General features: G+C 38.6%; 1 protein-coding gene across 3 annotated transcripts in view; it reads right to left on the bottom strand.

Annotated features, from left to right (window-relative positions):
- ANKRD11 (ankyrin repeat domain 11) overlaps positions 1 to 26,227 on the bottom strand; it is a 217,959-nt gene that overhangs the window by 178,082 nt on the left and 13,650 nt on the right. For all 3 annotated transcript variants that reach the window (XM_034788311.1, XM_034788312.1, XM_034788309.1), the window contains exon 2: positions 8,388 to 8,466. The gene's annotated coding sequence lies outside the window, so the exon portion shown is untranslated. The remainder of the gene's footprint in view (positions 1 to 8,387; positions 8,467 to 26,227) is intronic.

The raw sequence follows: 26,227 nt of genomic DNA, 5'->3' as shown, positions 1-26,227 counted from the left end.
GGTGCATCCGAAGAAGTGAGGTTTTTACTCACGAAAGCTTATGCCCTAATAAATCTGTTAGTCTTTAAGGTGCCACCAGACTCCTTGTTAATATTTGTGAGAACTCAGTAAAATAACAGGTTCCCTATAATGACTTCAACACATTCCTCAAATCTGAAAAACAAAAAGAGGAATATCTTCTTCCACACTCTATGCCTGTAGTGACCTCCGTCTAACTCCAATGAATTCAGCTTCCCCTATCTTTGCCATTCAAATCCCTTATGAAGACCCAGTTCTTCTACTAGGCCCACAAACACTCATCTGCATCAGTTAGCTGCCCTCTCAAGTCCCTTCTTATTTAAGAGGGAATGAAAGATAGGAAGGAAAATGAGTTAAAATATCCCAAGACACCACCTCCTCTAAGGCGTCAGTGTGTCTGGTCTTACCTGTGTGGAGTTTGCAAGCTCCTCAGAACAGGGACAGACTGTGCAACTTGTATGGCATCAAGTGCATCATTTGCACCTAACAATAACATGACATGCATCTTGTGAAAACATGCAGCCTGAGCCATATTGTGTGTAATTCTCCCATCCCACACCCACACGTCATCCCACATGGAATCTAGACTGTAAATACCTCCAGGCAGAGACTACAACTTTATTCTCTCAAGCACCACACACACTCATTCTCTGGCGCTGTACAAAATGTTAACAGGTAAATAAAATGATTAATACCAGATACCTACTGCTGACATTTTCAGTGACTAGGTTCTGAGTGTAAAAATCTGTTCTATTTCTGAACACCACAAAGAGCCCCAAAGCACTTTTACTTTCGGAAAAGGTACCACCCAAGAAAAGAGTTGTGTAACAATGAAAGTCGCAACTGGTCAGTAAACTCTATTTCAGTTATAAAATCCTCATGCTTATGATTCATCTCACATGTGTCACTAAGGCCTAGATACAGCGTAGGAATTTCCCTGATGAAAAATAGACCACATTTGTTACTGAGGATAGGAAGAACATTCCAGTACACACTGCCATCTTTGCCTATTTGCTTGCACTGTTGGCTTTGTTCTCAAAAGCAACGATTCATGAATCTACAGGGTGTCAACTGATTAAAACTTACAAATGCCTAACTGGTGTCTTGGAAGGAGATTTTGGCAGTTTAAGTGTTCTAACCCCTTTAGGAAAGTAAAAATAATTCAGACACTGAGTATAAGAAATAAAAGCATTGTTCCCATTATAAACAATTATTGCAATGTTTCCTGACCAGCTCTAGAACAGAAACATGGGAGGAAGATGGCATTTGGCATGGCAACAGTCTTCTTCCACCAGGCAGAAACTGAGTTTGACTTATCCAAGTTACAACCTGAGCAACACTATTTTGCACAGAAGTTTCTTGTTAAGCCCAGGACTGCATGCACAGTTAGGGAAGAGTCAGCTGTGCACCTGTGGTGAAAAGTTTAACGAGGGTGAGAAGAGTGGCTCTCCAGACTCTAACACTGAGGATGTGCAATAAAGGAGCTCCCCTTCCAGCAGAGCTTCTCAGGTGGTGTCTGCCAAAGACGAGACATAGAAAAGAAATTTAATTTTAAAAATTCCATTTCGTTAAAATGTTATGGATTGTACAAGTAGCATATTAAGCACTCATATCAGAAAATGCCGGAAGTTGAGGCTAGATGTGTAATCTGGAGAAGAGAGCTTTAAACCATTACAAAGAGAGATTCCCAACTCTCCCAAAGGATAAACAAACTTGTTTCCAGCCCTAGGAAGGCCGGAGGTATTGACTTTAGTTACATTTTGTATTTATAAAAAGTTTTGGCTCTTTAGAGGTGCTGCATTCTTACTAGTTTTAGATTTTCTGTCCCCCTGAACCCTAACAGAGTTGGACTCATGATAAATAAGGCAGCCTGACTTTAAAGATGAAGGGATACAATAAATCTGGATAAAATAGTAAATATAGTATTTCTAAAATATTTTAAAAGAATGTATCCTACAGAATACATATGGGCATGTTATGGCATAAAGATTTTAAGGATACTCACTTGGAATGATGTCCATAACAGCCATTTCAAACGCATGCAGATACACACGTTATACAGCCCACACCGTAATGCAGGGGTGGCCAAACTTACTGACCCTCCACACACGATAATCTTCAGAAGTTCAAGAGCTGAGGCACAGCTGTCAGGGCTTGGGGCCCCACTCCTGCGGAAGCCCCAAGCCCTGCCAGGCATGCCCTGTGGGGCTGAAACCCCCAAACCTCCCATCCCTGCTGGGCAGAAGCCCCTACCCCATCACCCTGCTGCAAGGCAGAGGTCACAAGCTCCCCCTCACACCACGCCAAAGTCCATTAGGTGGAGAATGGGGGGAGGTGGAGGGCTCCGAGATCCGCACTAACTCTAAAAGAGCCACATGCGGCTCACGAGCCACAGTTTGGCCACCCCTGCCATACGGTTATTCACTCTATATGTGATAAAAATGCTCTGCTAGACCTCATACTTTCCATCTGTTTACGATCTTATGTACAGACTAAACCACATACTGGGGATACGAGGGCAGTCTATATGGGACTCGAACTACTCCAAAGACAAACGTGAAAATTACATCATTATTTTAACACTTTTTTTAAATCTGAATGTTTCTTATGCAGAAAGGATTCCACCATTTTAGAACTACAGTGTGAGGAGTACAGCAAGAGCATATTTTAACCAACCCACATGCCCAATAATTCTGCTTCTTTAATGTTATCTTGGACTAGTAATCCCACTTGCATGTGGTTTTCTGTCTCTCTCTCATCTTTAACATCTGCCTCAACATAAAGTAAATACTAATATCCTCCCTCAGAATTGGAAACAATTTTTTTGTATTTGTCAACTATATGAAAGGAGCCTACACATTCACCTTGCCCACAACTGCCACGTTAAAAAGCAGAAAGTCATTCATTCAACAAGGATTCTAAAACTGAGTGAGCCATCAGTGTATTAACAGCTTATTTTTGTTGACATTGGTATTTAGGATAACATATTACAAGTCTAGAGACCTGATCTATCTCCCTATTAATATTGGTATGAAAATCTTAATGCAAATTGAAGACAGAGAAAATGTGTTAACAGTAAGCCTAGGTTATCGATACAATTCAGAAAAACCAGGAGCTCTATGACATCCTATAAGACCAGTCATACTGCATCAGGCCATGATCCATCTTGCCCAGTATCCTATCTCTGACAGTGGCCCATACCAGAGTTTCAAGCGGAATGTACAGAACTGGGCAGTTATCAAGTGACCCACCCCTACTTTCCACTCCCAGCATCTGATAAAGATTTAAATTTGTCCTGAGTACAAGGTTGCATCCCTGACCATTTTGGCTACTAGCCATTGATGGACCTTTCCTCCAAAAACGTATCTAGTTCTTCTAATCCAGTTAATACTTTTGGGCCTCACAACATCTCATGGCAAGGCAACACGTTCCATAAGTTAGTTGTGCACTGTGTGAAAAAGTACTTACTCTTGTTTGTATTAAACCTGATGCCTGTTCATTTCATTGGGTGTCCCCTGGCTTTTATATTGTGGGAAAGGGTAAATAACATCGCTATCAACTTTTCCACATGATTTACAACTTCACAGACCTCTATCATACCCCCCTTAGTCTGCTCTTTTCTAAACTGAACAGCCCTAATCTTTTTAGTCTCTCCTTGTATGGAAGCTGTTCCATCCCATTGATCATCTTTGTTGCCCTTTTCTGAACCTTTTCCAGTTCCACTATGAGAAGGTGTGGGCGCACAATGGATTTATATAGTGGCATTATGATATTTTCTGTCCCATTTTCTATCCCTTTTCTAATAGTTTCTAACATACTGTCAACCTTTTAGACTGCAGCTGCACATAGAGCAGAAGTTTTCAGAGAACTACCCATGGTGATTCCAAGATCTCTTCCTTGGATGGCAACAGCTAATTATAGAACCCATCATTGTATATGTGGAGTTGGAATTATTTTTTCCAATATGTATTACTTTGAACTTAATGTTAATGTCAATGTCATCCACAGTTTTGTTGCCTACTTGCCCAGTTTTGTGAGATCACTAACTCCTTGCAGACTACTTTGGACTAAACTATTTTAAATAATTGTGTCATCGGCAGACTTTCCCACTTCACTGTTCCCCTCCTTTTCCGGATCATTAATGGATACATTGAATGCCAGAGGTCCCAGTACCCACTGTTCACCTCTCTCCACTGTGAAAAGTGACCATTTATTCCCACTCTTTGTTTCCTATCTTTCAGCCAGTTACTGATCCATGAGAGGACTCTTCCCTCTTATCCCAGGGCTGCTTAGTTTCCTTAAGAGGCTTTGGTGAGGGCCCTTTCCTGTCCAATATTTATATAAATCCAGTATATTATTTCAACGAAAAGCAGTACATGTTTAAATGTTAGTGTAATAAAGTTAAAATATTTTAAATAGAAAAAAAATAGTGTTAAATGTATCACAAAATCAGGCCCCCATTTAGTTTAAATGACGCTGCCTTTATTGTAGCATTTCTTCCAGAAGACAATTTAATTCTAGAAGCATGTACTGAAATTGGCTTTTCACTATGGGAGTCAGCTTTACAATTGTATCCTTCTCAGGAGGTCAGAGTGAAGCGAGACTCAAGCTCTAAAAAGCAATTCTGTTTAGCAGCACTACCTTATTCATCTTTTTAATCTTACACCTACATGTTCATTACAGACTCGGTGAAATACTAATGCCAAAACCACCATCAAAAGCCATTTCAATCTCTCTGCTGCTCTGAGAAAACCTTGACCCCTCTGCTTCTCTAATGAAGATGTTAGGGAAGTGAGAATTATACCAACTGTCAGCTCTTACACTAGAATTTTCTGCTACAGAAACATTCAAATCACTGAATTCTGGAGCATTAGGCTCAGTGTAATGCAGCATCTTCTTTCTGCAACAAAAACAGAATGCAGCTAACTTGTTAAAAACAAACAGCTTCAAACAGCTTAACAAAAAATCTCTCTACCACACATTACCATGACATGACGGTCTTGCAAGATTACATAAATTCGTATGTATGAAGCTAGATTCCTATACTCTCCTTTTAGTTCCCTCCCCTCTTTCCACTCGTAGAGACAGGGTTTGGTTTTTTATTATTGTGAGACGGCTACAACAAGTCTTGTATTTTTTTTTCCCCAAGGTAGTAAGATTCATGGTCATTCTGATAGCTCATTGAAGAAAGTTCAACTATTGGCTGCTGGCTACCAAGAAACCTGTCCCACACTCCCACTAATCTCCCTCTGTTGATAGCTCCACTGTTTCCATAGGACAGATGCGCCATGGTAGAATGTTACTTCAAAGTGAGAAGCAATCAGAGGAGTTGGATCACTGGGGTTCAAGACTCTGAATTTAATTCAGTGGGGAGCCTACGTAGTGTCAGTTTTAGTCACCCATGCTGTTTAGCAGGGATACTGCTGTAAACTGTACAAGACAGATTTGTTTGTTTGTTTGAGTGCCTACATGTTTATTCCCAGGAACAGTACCTTGTGCAAACTGATGGTCAAAATCATGGACTGCAGAAGCCAAGCATTTACGGGATGGGGTGCAATGTTCTTGCAATATGTGGAAGGTAGCACAGCAGCTGTTCCTACTTGATTATCCATTACTAATGAGTCCAAGACCACCTCTAGGCTGTGTATCACTGACAACAGAGGGAGCAATGTCCTCCACTGAGGGTGAATAAATGATATTGCTAGTTCATCAAGCTTCAGCCAGCTGTTCATCAGTCACTGATCTCATTCAGACCTTGGACTAATTTGGAGATGGTTTACATGTGCATAAAGGTGTGCTGCTGATATTCATGTGCTAAATTGCAATGATCATGTAGTCCTGACTTCATCACCAGTATTAAGCCCACTAGTCTACCTCTGCAGTGACTGTTTTAAAACCGGAGATCTCAGCATCACCCAATTTATTTTTTTAGTAATCTGTCAGGTTTTTCATTCCCCCTTCCCCAATCTCCCCAAATTTCAATGACCCAGGAGAGGGAGACAGGCTAGCAGTCCTTGACCGATGAACAATTTAAAAATGTGCTGTCATGATTCTGCAGAGCTAGAAACAGCAGCTATATCTCACTGGAAAACATCCTTTGACTGGGAACTCCTTTGGGCAGCAACCACTCCTTCGTGTATATCTGGACAGCACAGTGCACACTGTGGGTACTACCACAAACAATCTCCACTTGCCAATGTGATAAACAATTCATTACTTTTAGCCCTAGAAGTTAGAGCTATCGGAGTTTAAAATATTTTTTTCCTATATATAATGTTCCAATTTTGTCATTTTTGTCATTTCCTCAGTAATATTCTCTCTCCATCTGAGTCATCTATGGTTGGACTCAATTAAAGCAGTGTGGCTTTATATAGTCAAAGAATACAAAAAACAGACCGAACAAAGTTGTACTTTCATTATCTCAAATTTAATGGAAAATTCCATATTTTGGGTAGAGAAGGAAACTTCTTTGACTGGTTTTTAAAGGGAAGTGGTTATACTAAAGCAGTTCAGAAGTTTGGAATGACAGTAGCTGTCTTGGGGGAGAGAGATTTGTGGCCAGACTACAGGTAAGGTAGATAAAGGTGCATGATAGATGCAATTTACCATGAAGCTTTATGATCTGTCACACATATCGTACAATAACATATATTGAACATATATTGTATACACATACATAAGCTTAGATAGTCACTAACATTTTCTTGTAGGTTGAAGTTATTGAAATGGAGGAAAAAAATTAAGTCCGGTTTTAAAAAAATCAAGTTCAAAATGCAAATATTCAAATTGAATACTGCTTAGTCCAAAATTTAAAGGAATACAACTAATTATCTTTCATATCAAATTATTAAGTACGTCTAGTTTGTTAATACACGTGGTGTTTTACAATTGATTTTGATGTGATGCAATGCCACAAAAAACTCAGGTGAATGCCAATTAGAGAAATATTTACTGTGCATATAGCAAGAGGTCTCCTACTCGATCACATTTTAATTACTGTAATAAACTGTGGCAGGAGAGAGCTGCTGATGCTTGTCCTGTGTTCTGTTTCACTGTGAACGATTTTTATTATTATTAATACTCACCAAGGGAAAGTGAAATGGCTTGTTTAGTATGAATATCTTGGAATATTAATATGGACAGTCTAAGTACAACATGATTTCTTTTCAAACTTAGAATGGAAGAAAAACTCCACAAACTTGTGAAACAGACCATCTGATTCAGTGGATGCCCATTTCTACACTGAATTAGTCTTTTTTTAAATAAAAGCAATTACTATCATGACAACTAGATTACAACATAATTTAAATTCAGCATAAGCCAACTGTTAATCAAGCACCTAAACTCCCAAGAACCAACACACTCTCTAGGTTATTTATTACATTCCTTCGCCATAGTATTTGAGGACCTGTAGACAGGCAATTTCAATCCTGGACTGATACCTCACAACCTGCACAGTTAAAAATTGCAGCTTTGCGCCACAGAAAAGTGGAGAATCCCAGCTTTCAGTTAGGATTCTATTCTCTGAAACTGCCAAGGCTAGAGAAAGATCAGTTATACGGTTTGCATTATTTTGCTTTTCACGGTACAGCAGCACACACCATTCTCCCATAATCAATCTCAAATTACCCTATTTAAGTTCATTTTTCTGCATTCCACTCTAAGTAATCCTACTAAGTGTATATGTATAGAAAAAAATTCTATGAATTCCTACATCTAAGGATGTTATGAAAATATGAGTCCCAAACACAGTTTGCAGTAATTTTCCAAAGCCTTCATTTATTAGCATTATGCAAACCTAGGAAGCATAGAAGTCTACTCTCCATTGGCTCCAATTACCCAGCAGAAGGAACATTAGACAAGTTAAAATTTTAACTCAAAGTCTCTTATTTAAGAGCTTTTTGGGAATCAGAGGTAAAAAAAGGCTCATGACATACTGTGCAAGGATATTAAAAGTACCTTACTGACTCAGCAGCCAGGCACACTAACAAGCTATGAACTTTGCTGAAATTAGACAAAAACTGATGCCAGACAGTTCACTAGAATAAAATTAACAGTCCTGCTTTCATCAAGGGTCAGGAAAACATTGCTACATTTGAACAGGTTTTCTTAAAAATGGAAGTTTTATTTTTATTTTTTTTAAATATCCATGGACATTTGCTAGCATAAAATTTAATTCAGAGTGTGTCTCTCAGCTATTCCATCACAAAAGTTTAAAATGTTCATATTCAGTATGAAAATATCAGAAAGGTGAAGTAGAAAAACACCATCATGATCATACCAGTAAGTGGCTTTGGTTTTTTGCGCACAGAAATAACACAAAACAAAATAAAGTGCTTCAGAAAAAAGCAAGTAATTCAAATATTTACCGATTCCATAGCTGAAAGCTGTTGCTAGCGGAGCATGTATTAAATCCAATAGAGGTGTGTCCCAAAGCAGCTGTGTATTCTGAAAGAGAAGACTAAAATTAGTTCATGTAAATATTAAAACACATAGTTAACTTTTAACTTCACTTAAAAGCATACCAGGCATTCAAAGGAAATGTACTAAATAAATACACCTGATAAAAACAAGACATTATCTTTGTGTCTACTCCTATAACTTTCTGGTCTAACAGACCTTTATCAGGATTGGAACAAGAAATGGTTTCATGGCAGGCTTAACAGTACATCAGCAACTAATTTTTAAAAGATAGCTGAAAGCAGTTTTCAGGTACTACACACACATTCAAGTCTCTCAACAAATTGTTTTTGGTTTTACAATCACACTTTCCTATTTTTTAAAACATTCTCTTTCCTGTTGCTGTGAGACCCTGAAGTAAATACCAAGGAAACTGACTCCACAAGGGGAAACCTTAAACTGCATGCATGCTGTCAAATTCCATAACCTGGAAAATACAATCTCTCTGACCTCTTTCAGTTATAGTAATCTTAGGTGCTACCTGCGATAGTAGGGAAATTCAGACAGAACTGTGATTGTTTTTAAAGTTGGTGTCCTTTTAATTTGCCATTCTCAGAGTAGCAAGCTGCTGATCAGAAAGACGTGGCCTTTTATTCATTATTCTTGCTGCACTCACTTCTTTTTAAGGATGTTTTTCAAGTGAAATTCTGAAATTGAAGCTTTCGGGTGCTGGGCAGCGATTGCCAACAGTTTCCTTGACATCCAAGTACAAGGCGGAACTACAATGATGGATCGGATGACAAAGTTAGTGAGAAAAATGTTAGCCCATAGTTTCCACCATGGGCTAACATAAAAAAATCAAAGAAGTGTTCAGTTACTCCTTCTTCACAATTCTTTCCTAACTGGAGGAAACACATACATAATAAATTATCTAAATAGAGCAGATTACTGGATATTATGTTAGCATATTTTTATTCATAACTGCAGAGAAGCCTGCCACTTCTATGGCAAAGAAAAAAGTTTAAATTAGCGCTATAAGGGAAAATGATATATAGCTATCAAATGTATAACTACATAAACTAATCCCCCACAAACGATAATCCTAGCTCAGAGATGTTTCTATTATAGACTACCAGAAACATTTGGTTCAATGCAAAGACATGTTAAAAAGAACTAAGCACAAGCCATTGTGCAGGCTTCCCCAAGCAACTGACTTCATACCCTTGACATGTACATTTGACCTTCTGGAACAGTTCTCGGGTCACTCAGAAGACTAGCTGTCCTGAAATCAGCATTAAAAGAGCTTCTCAGATCAAGGCAGGATGCTTTGAAGCCTTGGTATCATTACACATCTTGAATACACAGTTTTCAGAAAAAATAATTGAGATGTATAAGAGAATCTGAACCAAACAAACACATTCTAATGATCTAGTTAACAGGGGAAGAACAGTGGCATCAAGAACAGATTGTTCTATATGAGGAGAATCTCAGATGTTTTCAATAGTCAGAGAGGAAGGAACTACGCAACTCTTGTTACAAGGGTTCCCCTTCTACTAACCAGCCAAAGCAGTCACCTTAGAACAGTGCTTTTCAACCTGTGGTCCTTGGAGCCCTGTGGGTCTGCAGACTACGTCTAAGATTTCCAAAGCAGTCCGCACCTCCATTCCAAATTTTTTTTAGCAGTTAAATGAAAAAAGGTTGAAAACAACTGCCTTAGAAGATATTTTCTGGAATCCGCTGAAGAAAACCTTCCACGGGACTGCACACAGTAACCAAAATGCATCATTTCTAAGGATCATCTCCCACTGCTTCCTCTATTGAGGCTATTCTGAAATGCACCAACAGCAAGGAAGAGTATGCCATTCCATGCTACCATTTAAGTGACTCAATCAAATATGACCTTTTAAAGAAAAGGCATTTCTTATTTGTCAGAAACATTTAGACTTTCATTATTCTAAGCCTGTCTAGGGAGGACCAGACACATACATATGAGGACTCAAGATGATTGTTTGGGCACACTTTAGTGACTCCTAAAACATGTATTTGCAGCTACAAAGACTTATGAATACCGTTCTGCTGAAACCCTAGAGGCTCTAGATACACAGCAAAACAAAATAAATATTATGGCCATGGAATCATTTATCAACTTTCTCCAAAACTTGACGTTTGTTTTGGTCAAGGTCCCTTAAACTCAGCACATGCTTAGAGAAAGGTGACTTAAGGACATTTTCCTATAAAAGTCATTTTGTTAATGCAAGAACAAATCTTTGGTCCCTTTTTAAAAGTGATTATATCTCATTCACAGGGCTAAGAGTTACGTTAGGACTGCCACTAGTCTCTTCTATGGTCTCCAACTCTAGAATATCTCTTCTAGTCTAAAACATGACACAGAGGAGAATTATGCCTGAGTGATTCACTTTAAGTTACTGTGAGCATGCAAACAGGTTTTTTAAATAATTTTTTGCAGACTATCGTCTCTTTACATAAATTGCTTTTACTGACTGATCCTGCATGGAATCCTCTTCATCTCCCAAATCTGGATTCTCTCAAATATACTTACTCTGGGGACACAGTGACCATGACCTCTATTCTTTCTAAGTAGTAATACAGAACTACAGAAATCAGAAAGCTCCCCATCATTGCAACTTCCCTCCTCGAACAGGAAAAGCTTCTGCCCTTTATCTAGAATCCAAAGCTGGAGATGGGATGACAAAAGGACTTTAAAGAGTCCAGGCACAACTATAACTCCAACTCTTAAGTCTTATTGGGAGAAATGGAGAAAAAACAAAGCACTAACTTCCTAACCTAGGCAACACGAGAGAACCAATTAAACAAGCAGACCTAGCATGTGATAATGGAACATTTAATATAAACTAGCGACTTAAGCGGGGGGTTCCAAGAAGTCCAAAGGAGTACATGATCTTTGCATTGCACTGCAGCAGATCACCAACAGTACTGTGGGTGACCAAAGGCCACCAAGGAAAGGTTAAAAAAAAATAAAAATCAAGATATCTCCCCACATCAGCATCTAGGACAAACAGCACGATTCAGACAGTGTCTATGACCTAATTCAGACTGTTCTAAGAGCATATGCATGCAATTCCATTGAGTTCAGTGGAGTTACATCTTGAGTTACTCTGACTCTGAATTTGGCCCTATTTTTGTAGACTCACTTACACCCCTCTGAAAGCACAGACTCTGCTGTCACTCAGCCTACACTGAAAGAACGACAGCCAATAACCACCATCTCTAACATGGAAACATTTGTGACTTGTCCTTTTTGATTCCAGCAAGTTGTTCCTTCCAGTCTTACATACTCTAGGATTCCCACTTCTCATCTTTATCCTTCGCCTCTTCAAACAACCGTCCTTCTCCCAATCACCCTTGCTCCCCCATATCCCTCTCTGCACAACAGATGATACTGCTTTTCCCATGCTAACCCCTTTACTGGAAACAGTCTGTGCTTCAGCAACTCCTTTACCAATCGTTCCATGATGTGATAGTCTGGGGGACTTGTCTATGTACAATTTATGAATGCCAGTTGGATTTTATTAACTCTGTATGTTTATGCTTTATGGCTGTATTTTGCTGAAGTCTTGCATCATACTACTTGTGATAAGGAAAGGGAGGGGCACCTGGCTGTGTGCCTCGGAATGAGATGGATAAGGACCGCCAACAACTGAATGAACCTTGCCCTGGCAGAACAATGGGGTGGTTGCAGTGTGGGTAAAACCAGTTTATGTCTGGACTCCAGCGGGGTGGTGACCAAGGCCAGATCTACACTACAGACCTATGACTACATAACTTCATTGCTCAGGGGTGTGAAAAATCCACACCGAGTGACGTAGTTATACCGATCTAAATCCCTGTGTAGACAGTGCTATGTCGGCAGGACGCCTTTTCCCGTCGACACAGCTACTGCCTCTCAGGGAAGGTGGATTAACTGTGCCAACGGGAGCAGCTCTCCCAGCGACATAGGAGCGTCTTCACTTAAATGCTGCAGCTGTGACAATGCAGCATATTAAGTGTAGCCCTGTCCCAAGTAACAGACCACCTGACAGGGAACTTTGATCATCTGAGAGGGGGCCTGAGGCTGATCAGGATAGTCACATGGCAAAGGGGACTGGAAATCTATAAAAGGACCGAGTCTGCTCAGAGCAACTCTCTCACCAACCAGAACAGAAAGAAGTCTGTGCCGGAAGAGTAAAACCTGGAGAACCAGGAACTCACTGACCAAATCCCAAAGAATGCTCAGGAGCGGTGATGAAACTGGAAAGGAATTGCCTGCAGGTATTTCTTATTTTGCATAAATCTGTATACTGTGTGCTATCTAAAAGTAAAAAAAGAGTGAGTGGTTAAGAAATCCCTCTGCAAAATATTTTCTTCAACTATCACTTATCCACAGGGGTTAAACTATGAACCAGAGTACGCATGAAGGTGGGGCTCTAAGAAAGGTGTTCCTAAGCTACTGGGGAGTTTGGGGACAGGGGGTTCTAGCAATGGTCTGGGGGCCTACAGCAGCTGCACCATAGGGTTCCACATCCGAGAAGGGATGCCAGACAGTCTATGTCCAGGGAGTGGGACCCCAGAGGCCAAAGAGAGAGTTCCTGGAGCCTACTCCGGCACTAGGGAGCTTAAAGCACACAGACCCACCATGTGGGTCCAAACACAGCAGCCCAGTGAACGTTCAGCAGGGGGATCTCAACCAGGGCCGTGACACATCTACAGATGGGTTTTTCAATGATTGTAAACAGATAATTCCTGAACACATTACTCTTGAGAAACTGAATGCAGGGACAGAAGCTGGTTTACTCTGGTGGAATTAGAGATGGTGCCCCCTAAGGTACTTCTGTACTGCAAACCTTCATATCCATTTATTCAAAACCTAATTAAAGTAAACCAGATAAAGTTACAATGTGTTACAATGCACAAAAGACAATACGGTTAGTTAAATAATGCTTATCCTGTGCTAGTTTTACAATTTAATTAGATGGGAAAGCTAATTATGTCTAGCATTATAAATTATTTTTTGTGCCACTTACCCATTTCACCTGCTTGCAGACTAGTTTATCAGGTATACTAGTTCTGCTAATCTTGTTAATGCCAATCCTGACCTGTAATATTAGCACACTCTCCCACCAACTGCCAATAAGGGACAAGATATTACATTAATAGCTTTTGTTTTCCTTCAATGCACTTTTCATAAGAATGCTGAAAAAACAGCTCTTTTTCTTGGAAAGAAATACAGGCAACATACAGATTATTCAAAACCAGAGGCAATCACTTACTTGTTTTCTATCTAACCAAAGATTGGTAAGTGAAGGTTTCAAATACTGAAGAAACTTGGAGATGCTCATTTACCCTCCTTATTCCATTTTTTAAAAATTTCCATCAATTTCAGAGCATAAAATTTCTATATAGTTTCCACCCAACCAACTACCTTTCAAGCACTTAGGAACAAACCAATGTGAAGAAACCAAGACATTTCTCCTCTATTAACACCTGGTTAATGTCTAACTATGTTTATATACCACAGTTCCAAAACTGTGGTCGCCTGGACCATTTGCTGGTGTCCCAGAGCACTGTTTGGTTGCATGGTTAACTCACATGCCATCTGCTTTTAGGTCTCTAAGTTCTTTACTGCAAATCAGCTGCAAACTAGGATGAACCAGCCTAGCTGCCTCTCCTAGGGGTCACTGCTACCAGTAGGAGTGGCGCTGACAGTCACCAGCTGGAAAGAAACATCCAAAGGGGAAAATAACAAGGAAACATGCAGGGAGAAAGAGGACCTGGCAACAGGGGAGGTATGTGCAGGGTGCAGAGAAAAAACACTGTGGAGCAAGTGAACATTTTCAGGGAAGCAGGAGGAAGCAATAAACAGATGGAGAGCACGGAGAGCAAAAGGAGACTGATTAACGCCTTTCAAAAAAGGCAAAACGTAATTAAAGACATACAACTACATTCAAAAAATACTTTCTTACTGTTCCTCTTCCATGTAAGCAATTCTTGTACTGTCAGAGGGATGCTGTGCAATTGTGAATGGGTAGTGTGGCAGTACGGAAGATTATGAATGTCTTGCATTTATATGGCACCTTTTCCCCTTAACTAAGGTATGGTTAAATGTTCCCATTACAAGATTTACAATTGTTCTATGCTGAAGTTATCCACTTCCAAGAAGTGACCAAATAAAGACAGCCTGTAGCACAAAAATCAAAGCTGAACTTCAGCTATCCCATCATGGTGCTTCTTACTCTAGTGCCAGGTAATCACTGCAGTAAATTCTCAAACAAATTGCTGCTAGAAGTCAAAACAAATCCTGTCCAATGAAACAAGGAAATGCAATTTTTGTAACAGATTTTGTCTGACTTTCTTTCCCAGAAGATTTAATGCTAAAGTAACATGCTTAAGTTACCTATAAACCTATAATTGATAACATTTATAGAATTACTGTACATGACTTGTATAGTATTAACATAGGAGTTAAAATTGTTAGGAAAAAAGTCCAGCTAATGATATTCTGAAGTAATTCAATAGGTTTCTATTTACCAGGGATAAGCAAAGAATTACTTCAGTGCAGGAGTGGCCAACGTAACAGCCCACCAGCCAGATTTGGCCTACTAGTTACATTTACCAAGTCCAGGTGGCATTCAGACTGTGCAGAATCCAAATTTTCATTTTTTAAAAGTTCCTGCACCTCATGGCTGTGAACCATTCAAATGAGATGCTTAGATGAATGGTGCAATCAACATGCACCTTGTTGAGTACATTTTAGAGGCTACTGTTATAGAACTCTACATAACATTTAATCTGTTGGAAGCTTTAAAATTGTTTTCCCTACCAACCTTTTCCTCACTCACTTTTTTTTTTTTTTTTTTTTTTACTGCAAATCTAGTTCTACAGGAGCTAAGACGACTAAATTCCCTTCTTTCTGTAAGCATGCATTGCTGATTGTCAAGCAGTACAGGTACTGACCTGTACTTTGAAAGATTGCTACTATAAAGCAGCAGGGAGATCATTATGCTACATGACATGAAAATGGTGGAATTTTAGAATTTCTTTACAATGAAATGGTGTTATAAATACAAGATAATTAAGTATTCAAGGAGGTGGGTTTTGGTTTGAAACAGGTAGAAAGCCATTTGAGAGTTATGATCCTTAATATCATATACACATTAAGTAAGTAGTGAAATTAGGTAAGTACTTAAATGATTAAAAAATGAATGGTCTGGCCTCTTCAAGTCCTCCTAGCAATCCCTACTCTACAGCAGAAGTACAACATGAACTAGTACAACATGCATCGTGGCCAGCCTTTACCCCGTGAGGCGTTCCGATTCTCCCTGCTGCATTCACTGCACAAATGTGTGCTAACCAAATGTACAGTGCACTGCCTGGCCTTTTCTTAGAATTTTTCTCTGAAACGTCAGATTAGGCAAATTAGTAGTACTCTCAAGCTTCCTTTTAAGAAAGCATACCTTATAGATTTCTTGTATCCAAGTTAGACTCTTAGTGCTTTTCATCTCCAAGCACTTCACAACCACAAGATGTGAATTTTGCCAAAAAATGAACTTTTTACTACTTTTCCATATTGAAATTAAATACGGACTGTTCGTATCACTTAAGTCAGACAGTTAAGATCTGAAAGAGAGGTGGCTGACTAATTCCAACAGCTAGTGAGATGGTGATGTGCTACAGACTGATAGCACTGGGTAAAAAGGATAAAACAGAATGAGATTTGTTTTACAAATACATCAGAGACACAGAACTTCAGTCACGACAAAGGGTGTCTGAGAAAAATGACCTTAGGAGCCAAAACTTATAAGCACATCCAAGAATTCTGATTCTGACAGACTCGTAACACGTAACATGCACAATTTCTTTTCTGTAGTGGTGTGGAAGAACCAGATGCTTAAATCCTGCTTTAAAGAAACAAACAACATCAAGTGCTCACAGCAACCCTACAACAAGCCAGAGTGACAGGACAGAATGACAAATTGACACAAAGCCTTTCACCTTCAAACTAAGGACTTATAATGAATGGATTTAAAAAGTAAATACCAAGACCATGTCCCTCTACACTGCTAATCAGCAAATAAAATCACTTTGATTTAGCAGACAGTAACTTCCATTTTGATGATGATACAAAAGTAAGGTGGACACTAATGAAATCAACACTAGATTCAGCTGCTTGGTTTAGAGTTACACAGGCTTCTTGACTTAGAAGTCTCTTCTGGGAGAAGTATACACTTTTTCCAATACCAGCAGAGGTAGTGCACTCATCTGCCTTTCTACAAAATAGAAATTTTTAGGGAAAGAATAGATTTCCATGAAGGGTCTTTGCAGCTTCTGTAAAAAGGCTGCACTCCTGGGAATATACCAGGGACTGATGAGCTTATACTTCAAAGATAAGCTCCATTACCTCATCAGATGAAAAACCTCAGACAGTTTAGTGGATTTAAAAAAAATGTCTAGAAACATTCCATAGCACATTCTACAAACATACTAGGGACAATCAAACAAAATTACTTATGTAGCTTTACATGATACCATATTAAACTGAATGCCACTGAGCCTTCGTATTCCTCACAATGTTGAAAGAGGAGACTCCTTTTCAAATATAGTGGCAGCAAGTTAAAATGCAAGAATTTGAGAATACAGTTGAGGGAATTACAGCATTAAATATTCCTTTTACCTCTAAATTACAAGCCTCCTGGGAGTATTTCTAGACATTCACCTTTGGGACAATGGCGATTACATTCCTATCTGGTTATAGCAGCAAGATTAGTTCTCACAAAGGGCGGAAAGACAAACCCTGATTTATGCAGAATGAATCAACACTGTCTCAGAAAGTACAGTAATTATTATAGAAAAATTCAACCAGTGGCTTCATCAACACTAACAATTAGCCTGTTAAAATTTCAGTCACATTTTCTGTAACAGATCTGAAAACGGGTCTGTCCCATCTACACTGGCAGTTAAACCTGTTTTCAGCCCTCATTCTGGGAAAACTTATTGTTGACAATCATTGGTAGACATCAATTTTACATAGTAAACTAGAACAGCATGTGAAGGGCCAATAGTAATTTCTTAATTCCACAGCTGCCTCATGGAAAGTAAACCCAAAAAACCTAAACCATTTTCATTATATACACGATTTTTAATTGAAAATTCTTGTGTCACATCACAAGCATTTTCACGGTTCTGTCTCACTACACTCATCTTTTGTAAGGGTCTGCTAAGTCATTCAGCCTTCTAAAATAATACTTGTCAATGCTGCTTACTTTCTTAAAAAAAAAAAATCTCAGGCAGCTATGTATGATCCAATATACAAAATGCACTTAACTGTGGAATTGATGGACAAGCAGATACTTCACCAGCAGTCGTCGAGCTATCGGATTTTCCCAATTACTGAAGTAACTGAAAATTGGAATATACAAAGAATTCCACTTTCTGCGACAAACAGCCTGGAAGGGCTGTAAATGGAGAGAACTCTTGGATTTTCAGAAATAAAGACAACTTTGATTTAGTAGTTTTAAGGGTTAGGGTTAAACGGACATATCATCCTTGGTCTGAAACTGTTGCATTTTTCAGTCCTATCTGTATTTTTTCATTAGATTTATGTCAATGTTAAAAGGTGTCTACTCAAAGATCCAGTTGCCTTTACCTCAATATAAAAATATAGAAATAAACCTTACAGCTGCCTCAAAAAACAACAGAAAAGAAACCTTCCCTCCTCAAGCCACAGAACCCTACCCTCTGTTCACTTCTCCTACCCCAAAAGCACAAAGAGATGACTATTTTATCTGAGGTATTTCTAGAGCTCCAATGAACAAAGTATGGGTATTTAGGTTGTCCTAGATCAAGTCTGAAACTAGCTCCAATGTGTTTTGTTGAAATATTTTACTTAGACTTGCAACTTTACATTTATTAACATGCATTTATCATACCATTTATGCAGATCTGACAAACTGTGAATCAGGTTTAATGACACTTGAGATTGTTGAAGGATCCTACAAAATGTCAGAAAGTTATTGCTGCTCTAAAATTCACAAATACAGTTTGATTCTCTCTTTGCAAATGTTCGTACACTTCCACCTTTACTTTCTATTATAAGATTCCAGCAGTCCATACAGCAGTGAGATTATTCATTTCAGAAGGTCAAGAAACATAACAAAATCATTCACACAGAATACAAATTAAATTAATGTTGCCAGAAGAAAGTTACCAGCACTATCATAAGCATTTGCGTATTCAAGGGACAAGGCAGTATCTATGAATGTTGTATTGATTTAAAATATGATCTTTTGTAAACTACTGAAACAATGTAAATAACTGAACTTTTCAAAATTACAGAAGACCTCAACTTCATTATTTTTATCCATGGGCTGGTTTCTCTAAATCAAAAATTTAGAATTCTCTATCCATATGAATACATCAGAATTACCAATCCCTACAATTACATAACCCCTCATTGTTCTACCCTAGAAAAATTGTGAAAGCAGTCTGAAAAGTACTTGGCAGGTTAAAAAAAAAAAAGATATGTCAGAACAGTTCTAGCACTTAGAAAAAGCTGAAAGCTTCACGCCACTTGTTTTGGATGTGAGGTGGCAGAAAGAAGTGAAGCAAACCTGAATAGTTTCTATTGTACTTAAGATGTTTTCTAATCTATGTGCACAGTTAAAATTTTACAAAAATACACAAGTATATGTTCCTTCACCCTGGATCATCTGTTTGGCTTACCTGATTAGTAGAAAATGTTAAGTTAAAATATAGTTCCTGCAATTTCCTTTACCAGCCTTGGACTATAAACTATAATTTGCCCTTCTGAGCTAGAAAATGGAGACAAGATTTGTTCGGCCACTACAGAGTACATGTAGTTTTCTGTTTGATTTATTTTGCGTAAGTAACAAATCACTACTGGTTCTAAGCAAGCACCTCCACCTTCCTAAAGTTAAACATGAGCCAAGTCCAACAACAGGTCACTGAAAGAGCAACAGAGGAACCAGCACAAACCACACAGGGGAAATTTTCCTTTTTAGCAGCATTACTTACTCCAACAGACCACCACTTTCCTGGATGGGAAATAAAAACAAGATTTTGGGGGGACAGAATAGTTATGATTTACTGGAGCTTGAGACAAAAAAATCTAGGAAGCCACAGACCTTCTAGCTTTTGGCCCTGGCACCTTAAATAATCCCCTAGATCTTTCTTGTCATTTTTCCTTTAAGGACTCCAAAGGCAGACATCAGTACACTAATGTTCCTGACCTTTAGAGCTTTGTCAAATCTCTTCCAAAGAACATCCGTAATCAAGCATATACAGAGCATTAAGAGGAGAAATCAGCCTAAGTACAATATTATGTTCAAGAAATAGTGGATTCCCTTGCTTTAAAGCTGCATTTTATTAGCAGGCATTCAGTTCTGTTGCCCAACAAGAATACAAACATGCATCTTGAGCACAGTAGGAAGTGCTTCTGATGAAATACGTCAACTAATCAGAGAGCAACATCACCACCTCTGCCTATATCTGAATCAGTTCCTAACCCAGATCTATATCTGATGCCTGGGTCTACACCTAACACTTGGAACAACCAAGCTATGTCGCTCCAGGTTGTAAAAAATTCACCCTCAAGAGTAGTTAAGCCAACCTAAGCTCCGATGTAGGCACCAGTCTATGTTGATGAAAAAATTCTTCTGTCAACCTAGCTCTCAGAGGGGTGGATTAACTACAGGGACAAAAAAATCCCTTCCATTGTTGTAGCAAATGTCTACTCACAGCACTACAGCAGCACAACTGCAGTGCTGTAGCAGAGACAAGCCCTAAGTATCAAAACTTCTGGTGTCCCCAGGCTAAGTTTGACTCATAATGCCTTCAAGCTACTTTTCTTGTCAATTAAGCATGTTGTCTCTTGAGCCATTATGGAATCCCACAATGCCATTTTCAGTGCCTCTTTTCAAAGTAGAACTGTTCTATAAGGGAACTTGCATATAGAGAAGGGGAGAAAGGGGAGGAAAGTAGATAATGTTTTCACCCCTCTACATCTCAAACACCTGCCTGAACCCCACCAGAATTAGCAGCCAGTCTCCTCTCCCCACATCCTACAGCCACATAACTAAATATGGTACTAGAATTTTCAATCGACCTAAATACAAAGACATACATATAGGAACCAAGAATGCAGGTCATGCTTGTAGGATGAAGCACTGTATTTTGGAAAGCAATTACTCAGAAAAGGACCTGGGGGTCATTGTGGATAACCAACTGAACAGGAGCTCACAGTGCACTGTGGTGACTAAGAGGTATTGGATATATAAGCAGAGAAATGTTGAGTAGAAGTAAGGAGTATGCTGTATATGGCATTAAGGAGACCATTACTGGAGTACAGGAGACAGTTCTGGTATCAACACTTCAACAGAATGTTGACAAATTGGAAAGGGTTTAGAAAAAAGAGCAAAAAGCATAAATTTGAGGTCAGGAAAACCACCATACAGTGAGAGACTAAAGAAGCTCTATCTGTTTAGCTTAACAAAGAGAAAGAAGACTTGACCGTGGTCTGCAAGTCTATATGGGGAAAAGAAATCTGATAGAAGAGGGTTCTTAACTCTAGCAAACAGAGGCACAAAAAGATCCAAGGCTGTAAACTGAAGCTAGGCACACTCATTCTAGCAGTAACAGACACAATTTTAACAGTGACCTAGAGACATGGTAGATTCTCCACTCTCTGAAGTTTTTAAAATCAAGATTGGATGTCTTTCCAAAATATATGCTCTAGCACAACCAGAACTTGAGCTTTCTCCAGAGAAAAAAGACATAATAAACTCACCACAAAAGTGCCTGAACAACCTTACTATTTCCCTGATCTTCGAACAGTGGTGTACAATATGCTCAATCAGATAACAAAAATGAATTATAACCATCCTACACTTACAATTAGACACATGTAAATAAGTTTCACAACAAAAGCTTAGTAGACAAAAACTTCACAATACAGATGTTTAAACTAGTTACACAACTGCAGGATCAGAATTCACTTAGAAAGCCTGATATGTTTTTTTTAAATAATCTGAAGTTAGCTGACTGCATCATAATCTGCTCACCCACAGAAATATTTCCACACCTTTTGGCAAACTGCAGTCTTATATTTTAGAGTGTTATGTTAGTCCATACTGATCTGATTCATAAAAGGCTAAAAAAGAATATCTCCAATGTACCAAGAGACATGAGCAAGTTTTAACAATTGCATTTTTGAAGTCTACGTTTCTGCATACGATAGCTGGCCATAACATCACCTCAAACTATAGAGCAGGACAAACCTTAAATGAGCTGTCCCAATAGATTTATACTTGGAATCTTTTCCCATTGTCTAGACAACTGCTTAGCAGATGTCAGGATAAAAAGATATTCTTTAACACTTCACATAAATTGAAAGCACCTACAGCTTACACAAAAGTTATTTCTTCCATTAGGAGCACTGAGCAAGTTTAAACAGACACTGCAATTGTTACAGAATTTGCTTCCTCCTGTTTTCCATTCATGTCCCTGAACACTATCCTTTTAGCAGTTTCATATTATCAAGGCCAACAAGTATAACATTATTGCACAATATCATTAATTTCTAAAAGTGGGGCTTGGAGAAACAGCAGAGACTTCACCCACATCATTCCACACAAGAAAAACCCAGCCAGAAGGACTCTCCACCTAGTTATATGGAAGAAAAGACAAGTTCTAGCTTTCATAGCTTTATTGTAGTACAGTAGCACATGGAGGTCCCAAACAACATAAGGGCCCCAATGTGCTATGCCCTCTACAAACACAAAGAGGAGACCATTCATGCTTCGAACTGCCTTGTCTATTCAGACTGTATGGCAGGGGAAACGGAGGCACAGAGAAATCAGTAATTTGCTCAAGGCCACAGCAGGCAAGCAGTACCATTGGCATTAGAACCCAGGTTCTCAGTGTCATTTCAATGCCCCATGCATTAGTACATGCAACCACCTGGGCTATTTTAAAAATAATAAATTTTCATCTGTTTTAAATTGTAAATTCATATTTATGCAAATATGAGATGATCTTCACTCTGCTGGTGGTTAAAAACTATGCCTTTGTCATCATATCTTGTTTCAGTTGGCTGACATGAAATTTCCCAATTCAGGAAATAGAATAATTATGGTTCAAGTAAACAACTGCAAGTATTTATCACAAACAACTTCCAATTTTAAGCATGAAATCCCTCTGGTATATGTATTTCCATAACAGACAACATTGTCCTCTACATGGCTTACATTGTATAAAGAATTTGTGACTGAGCCATGGTACTGACTAGCACCACCAGGAGGAGGTATCTGTGACAGACACAGGAGCTAACACAGGTTCTTTTTTATATAAGGCTAGCTAATGTAAAATCCTAGCAGAGACAAGGCAATGTCGTTTTTATTGTCCGTAGTTACGTAACCCAAAGTGGGGATGTAAGAGTTGACCAAAAGTAGCTAGGTCAAGGTAAACTACGTCTTGTCTCCACTAGGATTTTACATTTGAGATAGCAAATCTCAAATTAGCTCTCTGTGTTAAACATACACCTTTCTGTGCACTTAAGACAAAGCCACGCACTCATGTCACTGCCATCAGCAGCAGTAAATATTGATACCAAAGCTACCCAATACTATAAACTTAGTCAGTCAGGCATTGTCTACACTAGACTTTCTTAAAATTTCTCATAACTGAAGCTCCACCAATGACAGCAACAGTGGGAAATCTAGTTCTGACCTACCATCAGCATGTTTACCACTATGCTGTCTAAACCAAGGTAATTAAAAACACCAGTGGCCACCTGTGCCCTGTCTACACTAGCACTTCCATGGTTGCTACCATAAATAAAGTGCTTTAGAAATAACCTAGTGGATACGTTTTTATTGTTTTGTAGAAACTAATAAAGGAAACCATCACTTAGCACATATTTTATAAACTTAGTACTGCTTGATTATGCTATTAGAATCTATTTAGGACTAAAATTGATATGAGTGTAGCAAGCTGTTCTGCTAATCAAGAAAATCATGCTAGGAAAAGGTAATATGAAGATCTTCAAGAGCTCTGTTACATAGTTTGCTGGCTAGCTGCCAAACTGAAGCACATTATCTTCTTTCCCTCAAAAAACAGAAACACCAAACTACAACCAAATGAGCATTTGTAAATTAATGTCTGTAGCCCAGCAAGCCAGACATGACATGGGCAAAGCACATTTTAAAATTCAGTTTTGTCTAGAAAATACAGAAGAAATTCTGAAATTCCAAAATTATCTGTACAGCTAGTTACAACAATTAGTGCTATCACATGCTCAGAAACTAACTAAAAACCTTTTTGTCCCCAAGTTCATACAAATTAAGAGAACTTTTCAAACTTGACAAGCTTGCATGGGAATGTCACAGAACAGTTCTCTCTCTCTTTTGGAGAAAAAATTCACTGTTGATTTTATAAAGCCTATCTACTGTAACAGCAATATAGTCTCTTTCAGCCCAAAACACAGACAAGACTAACATACTCCTCTTGCCTTGCACATATGTACCATCAACAGTAAAAGCAGAAATGCTGCTAGGACAGACTGCACCCCTCCATTCCGAACTATGTACTACAGAACACAGGTAAGTGTAGCCTTCAAAGCAGGAGCTGAAGTAAGAGGGGTAAAAGCCACCAGAATCCAATTAACATGGCCATCAAAGTGATAGGTGTTTATCTGTCAGACTTGAAAGCAAATTTAATTCTGAGAATTTCCCAATTATTTGACAGAAGGTTTTAAAAATTGTTTCCTTCATACCAGCAGTTAGTTTTCAATGGAGTTCCAGTCAGAGCCAAATATACTCACCTGGCCCAGCCAGGCTATTCTGCTATGTTGTTTGATTACTGAATAAATTCTTGCAAGATACTCCGTTAAATGGAGCTACTTAGTGAGTTCCACAGAAATTAGCTTGAGCACAGCATCTGTTAATTTATGTAAGCAACTATGGTTACACTGTCATTCTGTCAAGCCACCCTCTTCAAATGCATGCTTGGGAAAAAAACTGCCTCAAGGATTGGCTAGTTAAGTTGCATTCTTTATGGTCTTTTCCCCAACCTGAGCTAGCTGCCTCCCCAAATAAACTGCCATTTATAGTCATTTCTATTCTAAACAGAGGAGTCATTTTTTTAAATACGTTTTTAAAAGACTGCCCAATTAAGCCACACTGACATCCCGTTCTTTGAAATATTGCCAAGACAGAGCAACCACCACCACCTACATTTGCACTGAACTGAAGCAGTGCAAGATATTATGGGCTGCATATTTTTTTTTTTTTTTTACAAATACAGTATCCTGGCCTATAAAAGCCTTGTTCATAGGAAACAGTTCATCTTAACACCAGATCAAAATTAGCTCCTTAACATTTCCCTGTTTATAAGCTGTTACATATTTTTTAAAAAATGAATTACTTTTCTGTATAGCGAAATCTCTCAGGTATATATAGCTTCTGTTTTGAACATGTCAAATTGAAGCAATTTATGTTACCTGGAATTTTAATAAAACTAAACATTCCACTTCTGTAAGAATTATAGCTTAAGTTTTCAGAAGTGACCTTAAAAGGAGATGATTTTCAGAAAGTGTTCTCATCTGCCCTTCTTAAAATCAGCCCCCTTTAACATCTCTCAAATTTGACAGTAAATCACTGATGCACCCCAAATCCTGCTCACTTCTGAAAATGGAAGTCACAACATTTGAAAGAGGAAATGTGCACTGTGGACTAGGGTGACCAGATGTCCCGATTTTATAGGGACAGTCCCAATTTTTGGGTCTTTTTTCTTATGTAGGCTTCTATTACCCCCCACCCCTGTCCCGATTTTTCACATTTGCTGTCTGGTCACCCTACTGTGGACCTATCATGAGTTGAAAAGAACAATATTGGCTATGGGTGAAGTCTTATTTTTAGACATTTTCTAAAATTCTGACTCTGGTTTGCGGCCACAGATTCTAAAGTCACAATTTGTCTTTTGTAGTAATCAAAAAAGCATTCTTTTGTCAATACTATGCATTGAAAGGTATGTAAACAAGCAATGGTGCTCTGAGGTGGATCACATCTATTAACACAGAACAGGGTTCAAAGAGGTTAGAACTTCTTATCTAGTCTATCACAATTAAGTCGGCACCTCCCCCTTCCCTTATATGTGTGTGTGCGCTGTAGGGAATTTCCACATCTCAAGTATGCTGCTGTCATTTGGTCCAAAGAGGTGACAAAACTATTCCATATACATAATACACTGCATTACAGATACTACAGACAGTCTGTCTATTCTCCTATTCTCCCACATCGGAGGAAAACAAAATGCTAAGAAAACGGTGGTATAGATGCATAGGAAATATAAACATGACTCCACTCTAACACCACTCCCCTCCCACCCCCAATCTACCCTAAACTCCTTAAATATATTATCACCATTTGTTTTTATGCTAACTTATGACAAAACAATTTTTTAGAAGTACTTCAGAATAGATCCCAATCTTATGGAATTCTCATAATAAATGGCTGAAGCAATAATTGTGACAGTTATGAATGTTTATAGTTCATTCGTTTTTAGTTTTAATGCCTTATAATTCTTTTTTGCAATTGGACCACATCCAGTTTAACCATTCCTTAGGCACCCCCTTCATTCTATCGGTATATCACACACAAGTTTTCTTGAACATCTGAACGAAGATGAAGAGTGGCTTGTGGTATCTGGCTTTGGAAGATGATGTTAAATTCATGATACTACATTAAAGGCTCTCGACTCTTGCCAAAAAGAGCCTAGA

The sequence above is a fragment of the Trachemys scripta genome, chromosome 13 (assembly GCF_013100865.1).
Source record: "Trachemys scripta elegans isolate TJP31775 chromosome 13, CAS_Tse_1.0, whole genome shotgun sequence".
NCBI lineage: Eukaryota > Metazoa > Chordata > Testudines > Emydidae > Trachemys > Trachemys scripta.
The sequence above is the reverse complement of the archived record's forward strand: the minus strand, read 5'-3'. Positions and strand labels throughout refer to the sequence as shown.